Source organism: Pristis pectinata, chromosome 7, assembly GCF_009764475.1.
Source record: "Pristis pectinata isolate sPriPec2 chromosome 7, sPriPec2.1.pri, whole genome shotgun sequence".
Classification (NCBI taxonomy): Eukaryota; Metazoa; Chordata; class Chondrichthyes; order Rhinopristiformes; family Pristidae; genus Pristis; species Pristis pectinata.
The window spans coordinates 59,203,924-59,221,232 of record NC_067411.1 but is presented as its reverse complement, the minus strand read 5'-3'; positions in this window follow the sequence as shown (position 1 = coordinate 59,221,232).

Here is a 17,309-nt window from a genome sequence, read left to right as displayed (position 1 = left end):
TAGAAAATGTTCCAGTGGTCCATGGGTTTGATCTACCAAGCCTGCTAGCTCTGTTAGAGAAACCAGGTCTGACTTGTTTAATAAGACAGGGACATTCGTTCTGTTACAATATATTTTATATAAGTTGTGCCATGTCCCAAGTGTCAAAAAAATATAACTTTCAGAAATGAGGACAGGAAACAAAACCTCAGAGCAGTCTTTTTAAAGGAAGTATGCTTTCTGAGCACAGCATTGTCAGCAACTGATAATTATCTGGTTTAGAGGAGTCCAAGAACCATAAATGAGCTCCTGACTCAGAATTAAAACACTGTCAAGTACTATGTGCCAACTTGATTCATGCCCACAGAGGAACTACGCATGAAGACACCTCACAGCCAATTACTGTTTCATTAAATGCTTCTGTAGAAAAGCTGAGGGATCTGCCAAATCCAAAATTAACAATAAAATATTTCAACCTCCTCCAGGTACAGACTCCAGACATTCAGGTTCCATTCTGCCAGGTACAGGCTCCAGACGTTCAGGTTCCATTTTCCCAGGGACAGACTCCAGACATTCAGGTTCCATTCCCCCAGGTACAGGCTCCAGACATTCAGGTTCCATTCCCCCAGGTACAGGCTCCAGATGTTCATGTTCTGATCTCCCAGGTACAGGCTGCAGACGTTCAGGTTCGATTCTGCCAGGTACAGGCTCCAGATGTTCATGTTCCATTCTGCCAGGTGCAGGCTCCAGATGTTCATGTTCCATTCCCCCAGGTACAGTTTCCAGATGTTCAGGTTCCATTCTCCCAGGTACAGGCTCTAGATATTGGTTCCATTCTCACAGGTACAAGCTCCAGATGTTCATGTTCCGTTCTCCCAGGTACAATTTCCAGATGTTCAGGTTCCATTCTCCCAGATACAGGCTCCAGACGTTCATGTTCAATTCTCCCAGGTGCAGGCTCCAGACGTTCATGTTCCATTCCCCCAGGTACAGTTTCCAGATGTTCAGGTTCCATTCTCCCAGGTACAGGCTCCAGACATTCAGGTTCCATTCCCCCAGGTACAGGCTCCAGATGTTCATGTTCCATTCCCCCAGGTACAGTTTCCAGATGTTCATGTTCCGTTCTCCCAGGTACAAGCTCCAGACATTCAGGTTCCATTCCCACAGGTACAGTTTCCAGACGTTCAGGTTCCATTCTCCCAGGTACAAGCTCCAGATGTTCATGTTCCGTTCTCCCAGGTACAATTTCCAGATGTTCAGGTTCCATTCTCCCAGATACAGGCTCCAGACATTCATGTTCAATTCTCCCAGGTGCAGGCTCCAGACGTTCAGGTTCCATTCTCCCAGGTACAGGCTCCAGATGTTCATGTTCCATTCTGCCAGGTGCAGGCTCCAGATGTTCATGTTCCGTTCTCCCAGGTACAGGCTCCAGACGTTCAGGTTCCATTCTGCCAGGTACAGGCTCCAGATGTTCATGTTCCATTCCCCCAGGTACAGCTTCCAGATGTTCAGGTTCCATTCCCCCAGGTACAGGCTCCAGACGTTCAGGTTCCATTCCCCCAGGTACAGGCTCCAGATGTTCATGTTCCATTCTCCCAGATACAGGCTCCAGACGTTCATGTTCAATTCTCCCAGGTGCAGTCTCCAGACGTTCATGTTCCATTCCCCCAGGTACAGTTTCCAGATGTTCATGTTCCGTTCTCCCAGCTACAATTTCCAGATGTTCAGGTTCCATTCTCCCAGGTACAAGCTCCAGATGTTCATGTTCCGTTCTCCCAGGTACAGGCTGCAGACGTTCAGGTTCGATTCTGCCAGGTACAGGCTCCAGATGTTCATGTTCCATTCTTCCAGGTGCAGGCTCCAGATGTTCATGTTCCATTCCCCCAGGTTCAGTTTCCAGATGTTCAGGTTCCATTCTCCCAGGTACAGGCTCCAGACATTCAGGTTCCATTCCCCCAGGTACAGGCTCCAGACGTTCATGTTCCATTCCCCCAGGTACAGTTTCCAGATGTTCATGTTCCGTTCTCCCAGGTACAATTTCCAGATGTTCAGGTTCCATTCTCCCAGGTACAAGCTCCAGACGTTCAGGTTCCATTCCCCCAGGTACAGTTTCCAGACGTTCAGGTTCCATTCCCCCAGGTACAGACTCCAGACGTTCAGGTTCCATTCTCCCAGGTACAGGCTCCAGACGTTCATGTTCAATTCTCCCAGGTGCAGGCTCCAGACGTTCATGTTCCATTCCCCCAGGTACAGCTTCCAGATGTTCATGTTCCGTTCTCCCAGGTACAATTTCCAGATGTTCAGGTTCCATTCCCCCAGGTACAGACTCCAGACGTTCAGGTTCCATTCTCCCAGGTACAGGCTCCAGACGTTCATGTTCAATTCTCCCAGGTACAGGCTCCAGATGTTCATGTTCCATTCTGCCAGGTGCAGGCTCCAGATGTTCATGTTCCATTCCCCCAGGTACAGTTTCCAGATGTTCAGTTTCTATTCTCCCAGGTACAGTTTCCAGTTGTTCATGTTCCATTCTCCCAGGTGCAGGCTCCAGATGTTCAGGTTCCATTCCCCCAGGTACAGGCTCCAGATGTTCAGGTTCCATTCCCCCAGGTACAGGCTCCAGATGTTCATGTTTCATTCCCCCATGTACAGTTTCCAGATGTTCGTGTTCCGTTCTCTCAGGTACAGGCTGCAGACATTCAGGTTCGATTCTTCCAGGTACAGGCTCCAGATGTTCATGTTCCATTCTGCCAGGTGCAGGCTCCAGATGTTCATGTTCCATTCCCCCAGGTACAGTTTCCAGATGTTCAGGTTCCATTCTCCCAGGTACGGGCTCTAGATATTGGTTCCATTCTCCCAGGTACAAGCTCCAGATGTTCATGTTCCGTTCTCCCAGGTACAATTTCCAGATGTTCAGGTTCCATTCTCCCAGGTACAAGCTCCAGATGTTCATGTTCCATTCTCCCAGGTACAGGCTCCAGACGTTCAGGTTCCATTCTGCCAGGTACAGTCTCCAGACGTTCATGTTCCATTCCCCCAGGTACAGCTTCCAGATGTTCATGTTCCATTCCCCCAGGTACAGTTTCCAGATGTTCAGGTTCCATTCCCCCAGGTACAGGCTCCAGACATTCAGGTTCCATTCCCCCAGGTACAGACTCCAGACTTTCAGGTTTCATTCCCCCAGGTACAGTCTCCACCTCCACTGCATATGCTCCAACGATAAGACGTATGTTGCAGGTGTCTTGGAAATGTCTTCCTACTTCCTGAACCCTCCACCAAGGTGGACTGAGCCTATGACCTCATCTCATCTATTTCCCACAGCTGTGTGCTCATCCTTCTCTTCTTCTGCACAAAACAAGAACAGAGCTTTTGTGTCCGCCCCTTCCACCCCACCAGCTACATTCAGTGGATCATCCTTCACAATTTCCACCACCACCAAACACCTATTCTACTCTATCCTCTTTCAACGTTTCAACGTTTTGAAGGGATCACTCCTTTCATGACTCCCTGGTCTGGTCTTCCATCTCCACTACCCACTCTCTTTCTTACCGCTATTTCTTGACATCCTCAGGATTTGTAGTATTGATCCTTAAACCCCTTCCCTTTCCACCATCCAGGGACTTTCCAGCTGAAGCAACAATCCACTTGCACTTCTTCCATTCTAGTATTGGTATTGGTATTGGTTTATTATTGTCACTTGTACCGAGGTACAATGAAAAACTTGTCTTGCATACCGATTGTACAGGTCAATTCATTACACAATGCAGTTACATTGAGTCAGTACAGAGTGCATTGATGTAGTACAGGTAAAAACAATTACAGTACAGAGTAAAGTGTCACAGCTACAAAGAAAGTGCAGTGCAATAAGGTGCAAGGTCACGAGATAGATCGTGAAGTCATAGTCCAGCTCATCCTATAAGGGAACCATTCAATAGTCTTATCACAGTGGGGTAGAAGCTGTCCTTAAGTCTGGTGGTACATGCCTTCAGGCTCCTGTATCTTTTACCCAATGGAAGAGGAGAGAAGAGAGAATGTCCTGGGTGGGTGGGGTCATTGATTATGCTGGCTGCTTCACCAAGACAACGAGCGGTAAAGGCAGAATCCAAGGAAGGGAGGCTGGTGTCCGTGATGCGCTGGGCTGTGTCCACAACTCTCTGCAGTATTTTGCGGTTCTGGGCAGAGCAGTTGCCGTACCAAGCCGCAATATATCCAGATAGGATGCTTTCTATGGTGCATCTGTAAAAGTTGCACCACATTCAATGTGTACGACATGATCTCCTCTACATTGGAAAAAACAAATGCATATTGGCGATCACTTTAGGGAGCACCTGCACTCAGTCTCCAGGAATGACCTTTAACTGCTGGTCGCCTGCTGCTTTAATTCTCCATCCCACTTCCATTCTGCTCTCTATCTGTAACATCCTGCACTGTTACAACAAGGCCCAACTCAAGCTCAACAACATCTTACCTTCCATTTGGACATATGGCAGCATTCCAGACTTAAGTCTGAGTTCTCCAACATTAGGTAACTTGCTCTTTCTTTCCATCTGTATCAGAACTGGCTTTTCTACAATTCACGTGTTTGTTTCTCTCTCCATGGGTAAAATGAATTCCTCTGGGCATCTCCTACAGCCCTGCTATTAACACCATAAAACACAGACAAAGAAGCATGAAGTACTTCCAATGCACACAACCCCCTCTGCCCCACCCTACCCAAGATTTTCTTTTTGTTCTACCCACACTTTCCCCCACCTTCCCTGCAACTGAAAACTTAAAGGTACCTTTCTCCTTACAAAGATAAAGAGAGAAAGGGAAAAAAGTAGAAAAAGAGGCTAGGAAAGTGAAAAAGACAGAAGCAAGGTGGTGGGGGGCTGTTTGTGGGGAAGGGGGGGGGTGGGAATTACCTAAAGTATGAGAATTCAATATTCATGCCGTTAGGCTGCAAGGTTCCGAGACGGAAAATGAGGTGCTGTTCCTCCAGTTTGCGCTTGGAATTCTCCTGGCAGTGGAGGAGGCCGAGGACTGAGATATCTGTGATAGTGTGGGAGGGGGAGTTCACTTCAACTGTCTCCTTACCTTTGACCCATCCCCCGGTTGATCTGTTCTCCCCACCTCCCCCGCACCTGCCTATCGCTACCTCTTACCTGCATCTGCCTATCACCACCCTGTTCCCAGCCTGCCTCCCCTCTTTTGTCCACCTATCATTGCTTTGCTTTTCCCTCCTATACATTGCGCTTCCCCTTTTCCTATCTTCAGTCCTGAAGGGTCCTGACCCAAAACGTTGAGTGCCTGCTTTTCTCCATGGATGCTGCCTGGCTTGCTGAGTTCCTCCAGCATCATCATGTTTTTCATCTGCAGTCCTTTATTTCTCTTATTTTCACTCTCTTTCCCAGTTCTGACAGGGGTTCTTGGACATGAAACAGTAATGCTGTTTCTCTTCCCACAGATGGTGCTTGACCTGCTGAGTGTTTCAAGTATCTTCTGTTTTTAACTCAGACTCAGTTCACATGACTGAAAGTCAGTGGTCAGTTTGATTTATTGTTCACTTTCCCAGGAACTGACCCAGCATTGGGAGTAATGATAACTGGTTCCAATCTGACTCAACATCTCAACCCAGAACCAGATCCAATCCAAGGTTAAGTCTCATCCTCCACATAACCTTCAAGCTGACAATGGACCAGTCATCAGCACTCAGAGCAATTGCCAGTGAGGAGCCACTAAACCCAGTCCTGTTTATCTAGACTCCTTGCTGATCTCTCCGAGCTTCTAGCTTTTCTCCTTAGGCTCCTCATTCCTCTCACTTTGGAGCATCTCATCCAAAAAAAACTATTCTTAATGCATAAATTTAGCAGCAATTGCAACCAAGCTACCTGATAATGAGTTAGGGAGTCGCCACTGGTTGGGGCAAAGGAAATCAGGAATGTGAAAGGGGCCAAAAATATAGGGCACAGAGACCTGCAGTTTGTGGAGTTAAGGAAGTTACAATGACCGGAAGGTACAAGTCCATGGAGGGATTTAAATATAAATTACATCATGAAATCAGGAGAGATTCATAAGACAAAGTGTTTCCCACTCGACTGTTGAAAAATATTGGTATTCAGTTGTTCAAGAGTGACATCAAAACTGCGATGAACTCCCACTGTTTTAATTGATTGACTGCCTTAAAGTTAGGTAAAGCTCTTACCTGCACTTCCCTTTGTCCACAGGATTGGTGACCGCATTTAAATGAATAGGGCGCTTTCCAAACGCCATCCCTACCTAGTGTGCAGCTGAGAGTCGAATGGAAAGTGTGTCTGGATCATCTCTTTAGCACAGCAGTGCTCTGCTGCTGAGAACTCTCTGGTATTAGACAGATAGATGCACCAGCATTTGACTCTGAGCTTGCCTTAGATTTTAGCTTTCACTGCACACACCCAGAAGCCTGACATGTGCTAAGCCACAAACAGCAGATAGTCAGCAATCCCCTTTGGAACCAGCAGCTGTCAGTCACCATAATTCACCCGGTCGGTTGATGGCTAGAAGCTGGAAGGTCAAATCCTATGTCAGAACCCTCTCCAACCATAGCACCAGCCTCAGAAAAAAAACAAACGAAAGGTTGAAACTGAATTATTTACATCCTTGGGCATGCAGTTAGTTAAGCGTTAATTATGGACCACATGTTGATGGGGAGATGGGAGGCTGTAGTGTCATGGAAGGAAAAAACTGGGAACACAGAAATCCTGTTGAATCTTTTGAAGGCAGAACTTACACTGCATTTTTTCTATAACTTTTTAGATTGAGAGGACGTTGGCTGTCAGGCCAAAAAGCCAGCAGTGGGAAATTGGTTCTGGGACAGCTGAGGATAGTCCTTGGCTGTGGAGGAGGTTAAAACAAGGCAGCGGAGGGAATGTGAGAGACTCTCAGAGCACAATATTAGGGAGGGAAATAAAGATTATTGATAGGGAAAGGTCTTGGCAGCCATTAGATGGGAAGGATGAGATAAGACAAGTGAGTTCATTGATGGCTTGAAGAAATAGTGCTGAGATCACACAAAAAGTGCTGGAATAGCAGTTATTTGTTGGATCTGACTGTTTACCCCATCCTTTAGCTGTATGGTTTCCACAGCTCTGTGAAAATTGTCCCAACATATTTATAGTCAAATGGTTAACAACATCTAGGTAAGCGAGGCATTTAAGTATTAGATATTAATAGGTATTGTGGATGACACAAAGGTTGGTGGTGTTGTGGATAGTGTAGAGGACTGTCGAAGATTGCAGAGGGACATTGATAGGATGCAGAGCTGGGCTGAGAAGTGGCAGATGGCGTTCAATCCGGAGAAGTGTGAGGTGGTACACTTTGGAAGGACAAATTCCAAGGCGGAGTACAAAGTTAATGGCAGGATTCTTGGTAGTGTGGAGGAGCAGAGGGATCTGGGGGTCCATATCCACAGATCACTGGAAGTTGCCTCACAGGTGGATAGGGTAGTTAAGAAAGCTTATGGGGTGTTAGCTTTCATAAGTCGAGGGATCGAGTTTAAGAGCCGCGAGGTAATGATGCAGCTCTACAAAACTCTGGTTAGACCACACTTAGAGTACTGTGTCCATTTCTTGTCGCCTCATTATAGGAAGGATGTGGAAGCGTTGGAAAGGGTGCAGAGGAGTTTTACCAGGATGCTGCCTGGTCTGCAGAGTATGCATTATGAGGAGAGACTAAGGGAGCTAGGGCTCTACAGTTTGGAGAGAAGGAGGATGAGAAGAGACATGATAGAGGTGTACAAAATATTAAGAGGAATAGATAGAGTGGACAGCCAGCACCTCTTTCCCAGGGCATCACTGCTCAATACAAGAGGGCATGGCTTTAAAGTAATGTGTGGGAAGTTTAAGGGAGATATCAGAGGAAGGTTTTTTACCCAGAGAGTGGTTGGGACATGGAATGCGCTGCCTGGGGTGGTGGTGGAGGCAGGTACATTGGTCAAATTCAAGAGATTACTAGATAAGCATATGGAGGAATTTAAAATAGAGGGATATGTGGGAGAAAGGGGTTAAATAGTCTTAGGCGAGGTTTAAAGGTCGGCACAACATTGTGGGCCAAGGGGCCTGTATTGTGCTGTACTGTTCTATGTTCTATATTAATATCACCCCGTGACATTCAATGGCATTACCATCACTGAATCCCTCACTATCAATTGCCTGAGGGTTACCATTTACCAGAAGTTGAACTGGAATGGCCATATACACAATGTGGCTGCAAGAGCAAGTCAGAGGATTGGAATCTTGAATCAGAGTTAACTCAGCTTCTAACTCCCAGAGCCTGCCCACCATCTACAAGGCTCAAGTCTGGAGTATGATGGAACACTCTCTTCTTGCCTGGATGAGTCAAGCTTCAACAACACTCAAGAAGATCGACACCATACAGGACATAGCAGCCCACTTGAAAGACACCCATCTACAACTATTCACTCACTCCACCACCGACGCACAGTAGAAGCAGTTTGTACCATCTACAGGAGGCACTGCAACAACTCACCAAGACTCCTTAGACAGCACATTCAAAACCCACAACTCTACCAGATAGAAGAACAAGGGCAGTAAAAGTATGGAAACACCACCAGGCCACACACCACCCTGACTTGGAAATATATCGCCATTCCTTCACCATCGCTGGGTCAAAACCCCAGATCTCTCTCCCTAACAACATCGTGAATATATCCACACCTCAAAGACTGCAGTAGTTCATGAAGACAACTCACCACCACCTTCTCAAGGGCAATTAGGGATGGGCAATTGCATGCGGGCTCACCTCTCCAGGCAGATTACTCTTTTTCAACATAGGTGAAACGATTCAACCTGAAACAGGCATATCTGAAAAAAAAGGCATTAATTTTCACATTTTTATTGATTTAAAACCCTTGACCTGCTGGTGATGGGGATGGGGATGAATGGGGTTTCTACATTAATCTATCACAATGAGGTTTCCTTCCACTTCTCGTGTGCAAACCCTGGGCCACTGTAGTAACCAACTGGAATGCAATCAGGTGCGACGTGGGTATGGATGCAATGTGAATGATCTCTGCGGATAGCCCTTGTCTGGCAATGATTCTTTGCGGGGAAGCAAACAACACAAAGAGTCACCTGGCTGAGTCAGGATGGTCACAGCTCCATGGATAACAGCAAGTGTCACTAACTCAATAAAGTGCTAACCTTTGAATATGATCCATGACTGTACAGTGAATGTGCAACTGAATCGATATGTCCATCTGATATTTGTTACATATTTGTTTCTGAAATCTGATATTTGTTTCTGAAGGAGGCACTAACACAGCATTGAAAAGGGACACCTATTTGTCCTTTCCCTGGTTTAAGATCAGTTGGTTCCTGGTCAATGATCTAAAGCAGAGTTTGTAAATGGGGTGAATCTGCCCAGTGAGGTTTTGCCAGATAAAGCAGTTCATTCACTCACTGCAGCTTGGAAAGATGTTTTGTAAATATGTTTTAACTTGATGTTAAAGCTCTAAAATCCATTTGGAGAATTTTCTAATACCCCATCGTACTTCTACAAGACCTTCAGGGAAGTAATAAGTTCTCATAATGAGATATTGGAACAGCTGCTTTGATCTTGTGGTAGTGTTTGAAGGCCAAAGGCTCATTGGCATAAAAGGACAACTCTGTGCACCATATTGAATAGTCCCGAGATCTTTTATAGACCAATTCCACAGCACATCCAAAGTGCTGTTCTTTGTATGTCAGCCTAAGTGACGCACTCAAGAGCTGGAGTGAGGCCCAAAGCTATGACATTTTACTGCAGTGGTTGGAATGCTATTGACTGAGGCATGCTGTAACATCAGGATTCTCAGGGCAACAGTAACAATGGTAATTTTATTGCTGTAGCAACAACAGTATGGTCTTGAAATGATTAAGGATCATTGATGGATTTAATTAACTGCCCTTACCAAGTTACAAACGTTACAATGATTTACAAAAAAACAAACTGCTAGAGGAACTGCTGGCTGTCCATTTCCCTATGCAGATGCTGCCTGACCTGCTGAGTTCCCCTAGCAGTTTCATTTTTGCTCCAGATTCCAATTCCAACATCTGCAGTCTCTTGTGTCTCCACAACAATTTACAATATTGAGTGATACTGTGCAATTATAATAAATACAAAGATGGTCTTGTGCAAAAATTGTAAGAAGTGTAGCATGTCAAGTAATATTTTATGATTTGCTGATCAGGAAACATTTTCTGCTCACAAGTTCCTGCTGATTTACCCAATAATAATGCCGTGTGCATTAATCAGAGTTTTCCTTCAGCTCTATCATGACAAATAAATTGCAATTATGCTGGAGTCATAGATGTGCAGAAACAAGCCCTTGGACCCACCATATCCAGGCCAACAATTGTAAGATAAGATAAGATCTCTTTATTAGTCACATGTACATCGAAACACACAGTGAAATGCATCTTTTGCGTAGAGTGTTCTGGGGGCAACCCACAACCCATCTAAACTAGTCCATTTTACCCCCATTTGGTCCATAGTCTTCTATGCTTTGGTGATTCAAGTACTTGTCTAGATGCTTCTCTAATGTCATGAGAGCATCTGCCTCCATCACCTCCACAGGCAACGTGTTCCAGATTCCAACCACTCTGTGTGGGGAAAAATATCCCCTCAGATCCCCTCTAAACCTCTTATCTCTTACCTTATACCTATGCCCTCTTGTTTTAGACACCCCCACCAATGGAAAAAGATTCTTATTATCTACTCTGATTCTTATTATCTACTCTATCTATTCCCCCTCGCATCTAGCCCACATCCTATTCTGTCATTGTGCAACTTGGTAGAAGGTTCTGTGAAATAACTTTGCACCTTTTAAAAATCTGATTCACAAACTCTTGAGGTAGAAGGAAATTTGAGTTGATTGCTTTGCTGTTCAAGTACATGTCCTGTGATCATGTTTAACTGAAACATATGATTGACAATTTGAGTCATATCCCATTTATGTCTGTATACGTAAAGAAAATATGAACTAACAATGTTGGTTATGCAAGAAATTGGAAGGTTAAGGGTTCAAATAGCAGCTGTTCAAAACTACAGTTGAAGAATCCAGATTAATTCATTAAGGTTGATTTTAACCACATCAGTTAAGACCACAAGACCATAAGATTTAGGAGCAGAATTAGGCCATTCAGCCCATCGAGCCTGCTCTGCCATTCAATCACAGCTAATTTTTTTTCAACCCCATTCTACCACCTTCTGCCTTTGCCCCCTTACCAATAAAGAGCCTATAAATCTCTGCCTTAAATACACCCAGTGACTTGGCCTGCACAGCCTTCTGTGGCAATGAATTCCACAGATTCACCACCCTCTGGTTGAAGAAATTCCTCCTCATCTCACTTTTAAAGGAAAGTCCCTTTATTCTGAGTCTGTGCCCTCAGATCCTAGTCTCTCCTACTAATGGAAATATTCTCTCCACATCCACTCTATCCAGGCCTTTCAGTACCAGGTAGGTGTCAATGAAATCCTCCCTCATCATTCTGAACTCCATTGAGTACAGGCCCAGAGACATCAAACGCTCATCGTATGTTAAGCCTTTCATTCCTGGGATCATTCTTGTGAAACTCCTCTGGACCCTCTTCAGGGCTAGCATATCCTCCCTCAGACATGTTGCCCAAAATTGCTGACAATATTCCAAATGCGGTCTGACCAACACTTTATAAATTCTCAGCAGTACATCCTGGCTTTTATGTTCCAGTCCTCTCGAAATGAATGCCCACTAAGATCATAAAATCTCAATGTCAATTAGTAACCAGCCAGTTCCTGACCTGTTTGGTTCCCATATGTTTCTAACACTGGCCCTTGGGGCTTTTGCAGGCAGATTAGATGTGCTGAAAGCAGATGGAACCTCATGAAAAGAATTTTTAAAATATATTTATTTAGTCACATGATGTGGACATTGTTGGAGGAAATCAGTGGGTCAGGCAGCATCTGTGGAGGGAAATGGGCAGTCGACGTTTCAAGTCCAGATGAAGGGTCTCGACCTGAAACATCGACTGTCCATTTCCCTCTGCAGATGCTGCCTGACCTACTGAGTTCTTCCAGTAGTTTGTGTCCCTAATTGCCCCTGAACTGAGAGAGCTGTTAAGAGTCAACCACATTGGTGATGCTGGAGTCACAAACGTGGACAGACTGCGCAAAAGACCTTGCCTGCAGGACTTAATCACCCAAATGAACTTCTACAACAAGCCTATAATTTCACGGCTTTATCATTTGTTGTGAAAACGCATGTCCACCCACAGAAATTCACTGGAGTTACTCACCAAGGCTATTCTGAGCCCAGCCCCCAAATCCATGACCTCTAACACCAAGGGCAGCAAGCACTTGGGAATGCCACTAGTTGCAGGTTCTCCTCCAAGTCACACACCATCCTGACAGGGAAATACATCACTGGGGCTTCATCATTACTGGGTCCCACTTGAGGAACTCACTACCCAACCCACCAGAAGGACTGCTGCTATGCAAGAAGACAACTCACCACCTCCTCAAGAGCAATTAAGGATGGGCATAAAATGACACGGTCTTTATTGTCACTGACACACAGTTCCTGAAAAAGAATTAATAAATACATATACCAAAATACCTATAACATATTTTGCCCAGCCTTTTAAATTTACAAAATTTGGTTAACAAAATGTTTTCCAGGGATGGATCCCTTGTGTAGACTGTGGAAGAGCTGTACTGATTTCTACAAACCAGGGTCCTACAGGGTCCTACAAAGCAGGATTTGGATGCATTTTAAAGTGGGGCTTTTGGACATTCAAAAAATAGGAGATACACGAGGAGAAACTGAAGGATTCAGGAAAGAAAAGTGTGTGAAAGACCTTCAGAGAGCATGGGAATATATAGATCTGTTTCTGGTTGACTGTCTGATATAGGTGGGATCAGAGATGGGCCTCAGCCAGTCACAATTTGTATCAGTAACTTATATGTAAAGTTTCAACAGGTTCAATAGCTCAGGCATTACTAAGTTGTTGCTCCATTGCCTTCGTTGGCTGCGGGTGGTATCTAGAACCAAGGCCAGGTTCAAGGGAAGAGACTATCAGCAGTCAGAGGCCTGTCTGAGGTCTTGCTGCTGGAGGGTGATTTGGCTGGCCAGATTTTGGGATCATGTGGTAGGGTGGGAATGCTGCAGGCAGTGATCAGGACTTTAACTGGGAAGTTTGGGGTTGTGAAAGTCAGGGAAGCTGACAATGAGGGTGATGGTAAATTTGGGCTGTTGATTTGGTGGAGTTGGGTGATTAGGGAAATCAGTGGGACAGGAGCCATGGGTGAAGGGAGTGATTATGGCTAGGAGTGATTGTGGATTTTGGCTGTGCTAATTGGTCAGAGGTGAGATTAGGGAGTGGGGGCAGATGTTACTGTGAGAAAGTAATTAATGAGTCAGAAGGGAGCAGCACTATTAAATATATGTTGGCCCAAGTGCCTGACAATGGCAATCCCAAAACTACATGAACAGCTAATGTTGTTCCTTTATTTAAGAAGGGCGGCAGCAATAAACCAGGTAACTACAGGGCAGTGAATCAGTGGTAGAGTAATTATTGGAGAAAATTCTAATTAGCAGTTAGCGTAACACTATTACAGCAACAACGATTGGGGTTCAATTCCCTCCGTTGTCTATGAGGAGCTTGTACATTCTCCCCATGACTGCATGGGTTTCCTCTGGGTGCTCCAGTTTCCTCCCACATTCCAAAGACTGATCAGAGATAGCATGGCTTTGTGTGGGGGAAATCCTGTCCTGTTTGAGTTGTTTGAGGAGATAATAAAGGAGATGAATGAAGGCAGGGTGGTAGATGTTGTTTATATGGACTTTCTTATGGCTTTTGACATGGCCCTGCATGGTAGGACCTTGTCAAAAGTCCCTAACATGTGACAATGGGGTTTGGTAGACTGTGCACAGTTTTTGTCTCCAGAACTACAAAAGGGATACACTTTCCCTGCAGATTCACTAGAAACAGGATAAGGGGATTACCTTATAACAAGATGCGGAAGACAATTTCTCTCTACTCACCTGAGTTCTGGATGAATAAGGTGCGATCACAATGAAGCAAAGTAAATTCTGGCAAGTTGACAGGTAGATGTTGAGAGGCTGCTTCGTCTTGATGGAGAGTCTAGAACTGGGGATATGGTCTCAGGATATGGGGCTAACCACTTAGGACTGAGATGAGTTGTTAATTTAAGAACATTGTTAATTTTTGGAATTCTTTGCATTGGTGGGGTAGAATCACCGAGCCACCCAGCACACAAAGAGGCCCTTCGACCCACCCAGTTGGTGCGGACCATCAGGAGCACATGTTCACCAATCATACACTAATCTCATTTCATTCTCTCCACATTCTCATCAAGTTCTCCCAGAGCCTACCACTCATCTTCATGCTCGAGGCAATTTACAGTTGCCAAATAACCTACCAATCCGTACCTCTTTGGGATGTAGGAATGTGCAAATTCCACATGGACAGCACCAGAGGCTGGGATTGAACACAGGGTGGTGGAGTCGTGAGTCAGCAATTCTATGAACTGCACCACTGTGGAGCTCGGTCACTCAGTATTGTATATTTTAGACTGAAATGGATAGGTTTTAAATACCAAGAAAATTGGGGGACACAGATATTGGATGAGAAAGCTCCACAGGAACGACCATGATTTCATTAAGTGAAAGAGCAGCTGAGGGGGACCACAAAACCAACTCCAGTTTCTATATTTGAGGGCAGGCACTGCAGTGTAGCAGTTAGCGTAACGTTATTACAGCGTCAGCAACCTGGGTTCAATTCTGGCCACTGTCTGTAAGGAGTTTGTATGTTCTCCCCGTGTCTGTGTGGGTTTCCTCTGGGTGCTCTGGTTTTCTCCCACATTCTAAAGACATACGGGTTAGGAAGTTGTGGGCATGCTATGTTGGCGCCGGAAGTGTGGCAACACTTGCAGGCTGCCCCCAGAACACTCTACACAAAAGGTGCATTTCACTGTGTGTTTCAATGTACATGTGATTAATAAAGATATCTTATTTCTTAAATTCTCATGTTCTTAAGATATAAAGCAGAGAGGAAATAGAACAAAGCTGAGAAGAAAGTCTAACAGATTGAGGTGTTGAGGACAAGCTTGTGAAGAGAAGACAGAAGATGATAAAGGAGGAGGGATAGGGTTGGATTTTCCCATGATGCTCAACATTGTGGAAGGTTTGTGACCTAATTTACCCAGGTCAGGGCTCAAAGGACTGAAGGAACAGGCCCCCAGCAGAATCTACAGTGGGATTGGCAGATCAGCAAGAGAAGAGACGGCAAAGGATTAAAGTGGCCGAAGAATCTGAAGAGGATAAGGAAAATAATCCAAGTAACTAATTGGAAATAAGACATGGAGTGGACACAGAGTGAAGGGCCTAACCATATCTACTGCTTTCCAAAAGCTGTCACCAGAAACCAAAGGTAAAAGGATGGATGGCGGAGAAATGACTGAAAGGCAGGCCCCATGGTTATTCACACAAGCTAGCTATGGGAGTGAGAGCAAACAGGAGTAAGGGTGGCACATTGGCACAGGTAGTAGAGTCAATGCCTTACAGTGCCAAAGGCCTGGGTTCAGTCCTGACCTTGGTTGCTGTCTGTGTGGAGTTTGCACGCTCTCCCAGCGACTACGTGGTTCCCCCCACCCCAGCCCAACCCCACGCCCCCAAGTACTCCAGTTTCCTCCCAATTCCCAAAGATGTGTGAGTCAATAGGTTAATTGGCCACTATGTTGCCTGTACTGTGGGTTATAATCTGGAAGGAGTTGACGGGAATGTTGGGAGAATGAAATGGGTTAAGGTAGGATTAATGTAAAAAGTGGATGGTTGGTGGTCTGAGTAGACCTCGTGGGCCAAAAGGCTTGTATTTGAGCTCCATGATTCAGTAATCTCCATGGCGATGGGGTGGGGATATTGAGTCTATCCCTGAACTTTGGTTGTATTTGCTTGTATTTTCTTGGTACTTCTGGTGCTAAACCAACTGATTTGTGTTGGAATAGTGAATAAAAGTCCTAGAGCAGCTGAAGGAGGAAGGAAAGAGGGAGCCAATGAAGAGCATGACCTCACTCATTATTTTCCTCTTAATGTCAACAAGTTCAATAATTCTCCTTGACAAACAATTTAAAAAGAATTAATTTATAGTTTGGCTAAACCAAATCTGTGACCTGAATTAGTGAAATTGCAATAAGCTCAACCAAACTAACCATTGTGTTTTAAGAAAGATGACTAATTAAGTCTCTGCAAACAAGTACACCAAAATAAACTTTGCAGCTACAGCAGTACTGAGACAATGAACTCGAGATTCACAATAACTGGGTTGTGCAACTGCTCAGTGGTCATTTTTATTGCACTGAAGTTGAAGAAAAATCAAATTCTACCTGCTAGGAGGTGTCTCCTTCAGGATCTCCATTATTGACACTCTTGAACAGACACTAAGACGTTGTTGAGCCTCTTACTTCTATAGGGTATCAACTCACATGTTGGACATAGTCTTTATTAGTACTCAAGTTACTTAGACATACTGGCATACAATTAATTTCTATTAACTCCAATTTGATTTACTGTTCTAACCTACACTCACTATACCAAATCACAAGACTCACGGTTTGGTCTTAAACACTACCAGTGTTAGGTGAACTGGCCATGCTCAGTCCAATGGCGGTTGTAGTCTTCTCCGAGTTCCAAACTCAGGGTCTTCCTTCTGCACTGTCTGTTCCCAGGTTATCGCTACTGATGTCCTCGATGGCCCCTCTTTTATATAGTTTCTTCTGGTCTTCTAGAAGGTTCATTGATGTACTCCTGCCCTCATGACTCTGAAATCATTCATCCAAGAATCAGGTAAACAGGACACCTTCACAAGGATGTTACCAGGGCTGGAGGCTTTGAGTTATATTCACAAGGATGTTACTGGGACTGGAGGGTTTGAGTTATAAGGAGACACTGGATAGGCTGGGGTTTTTTCCCCTGGAGTGTAGGATGTTGACGGGTGACCTTATAGATTTATATAAAATCATGGGGGCATAGATGGTCACAGTCTTTTTACCAGGGTAGGGGAGTCTAAAACTAGATGGCATAGATTGAAGGTGAGAGGGGAAAGATTCACACAGAGGGTGGATGGCTAAGTGGAATGAAGTGCCAGAGGAAGTGGTGAAGGTGGGTACAATTACAATGTTTAAAAGACATTTGAACAGGTACATGGGCAGGAAAGGTTTAGAGTGGTATGAGTTAAATGCAGGCAAATGGGACTAGCTCAGGTAGGCACCTGGGTCAGCATGGACCAGTTGGGCTGAAGGGCCTGTTTCTGTGCTGTATG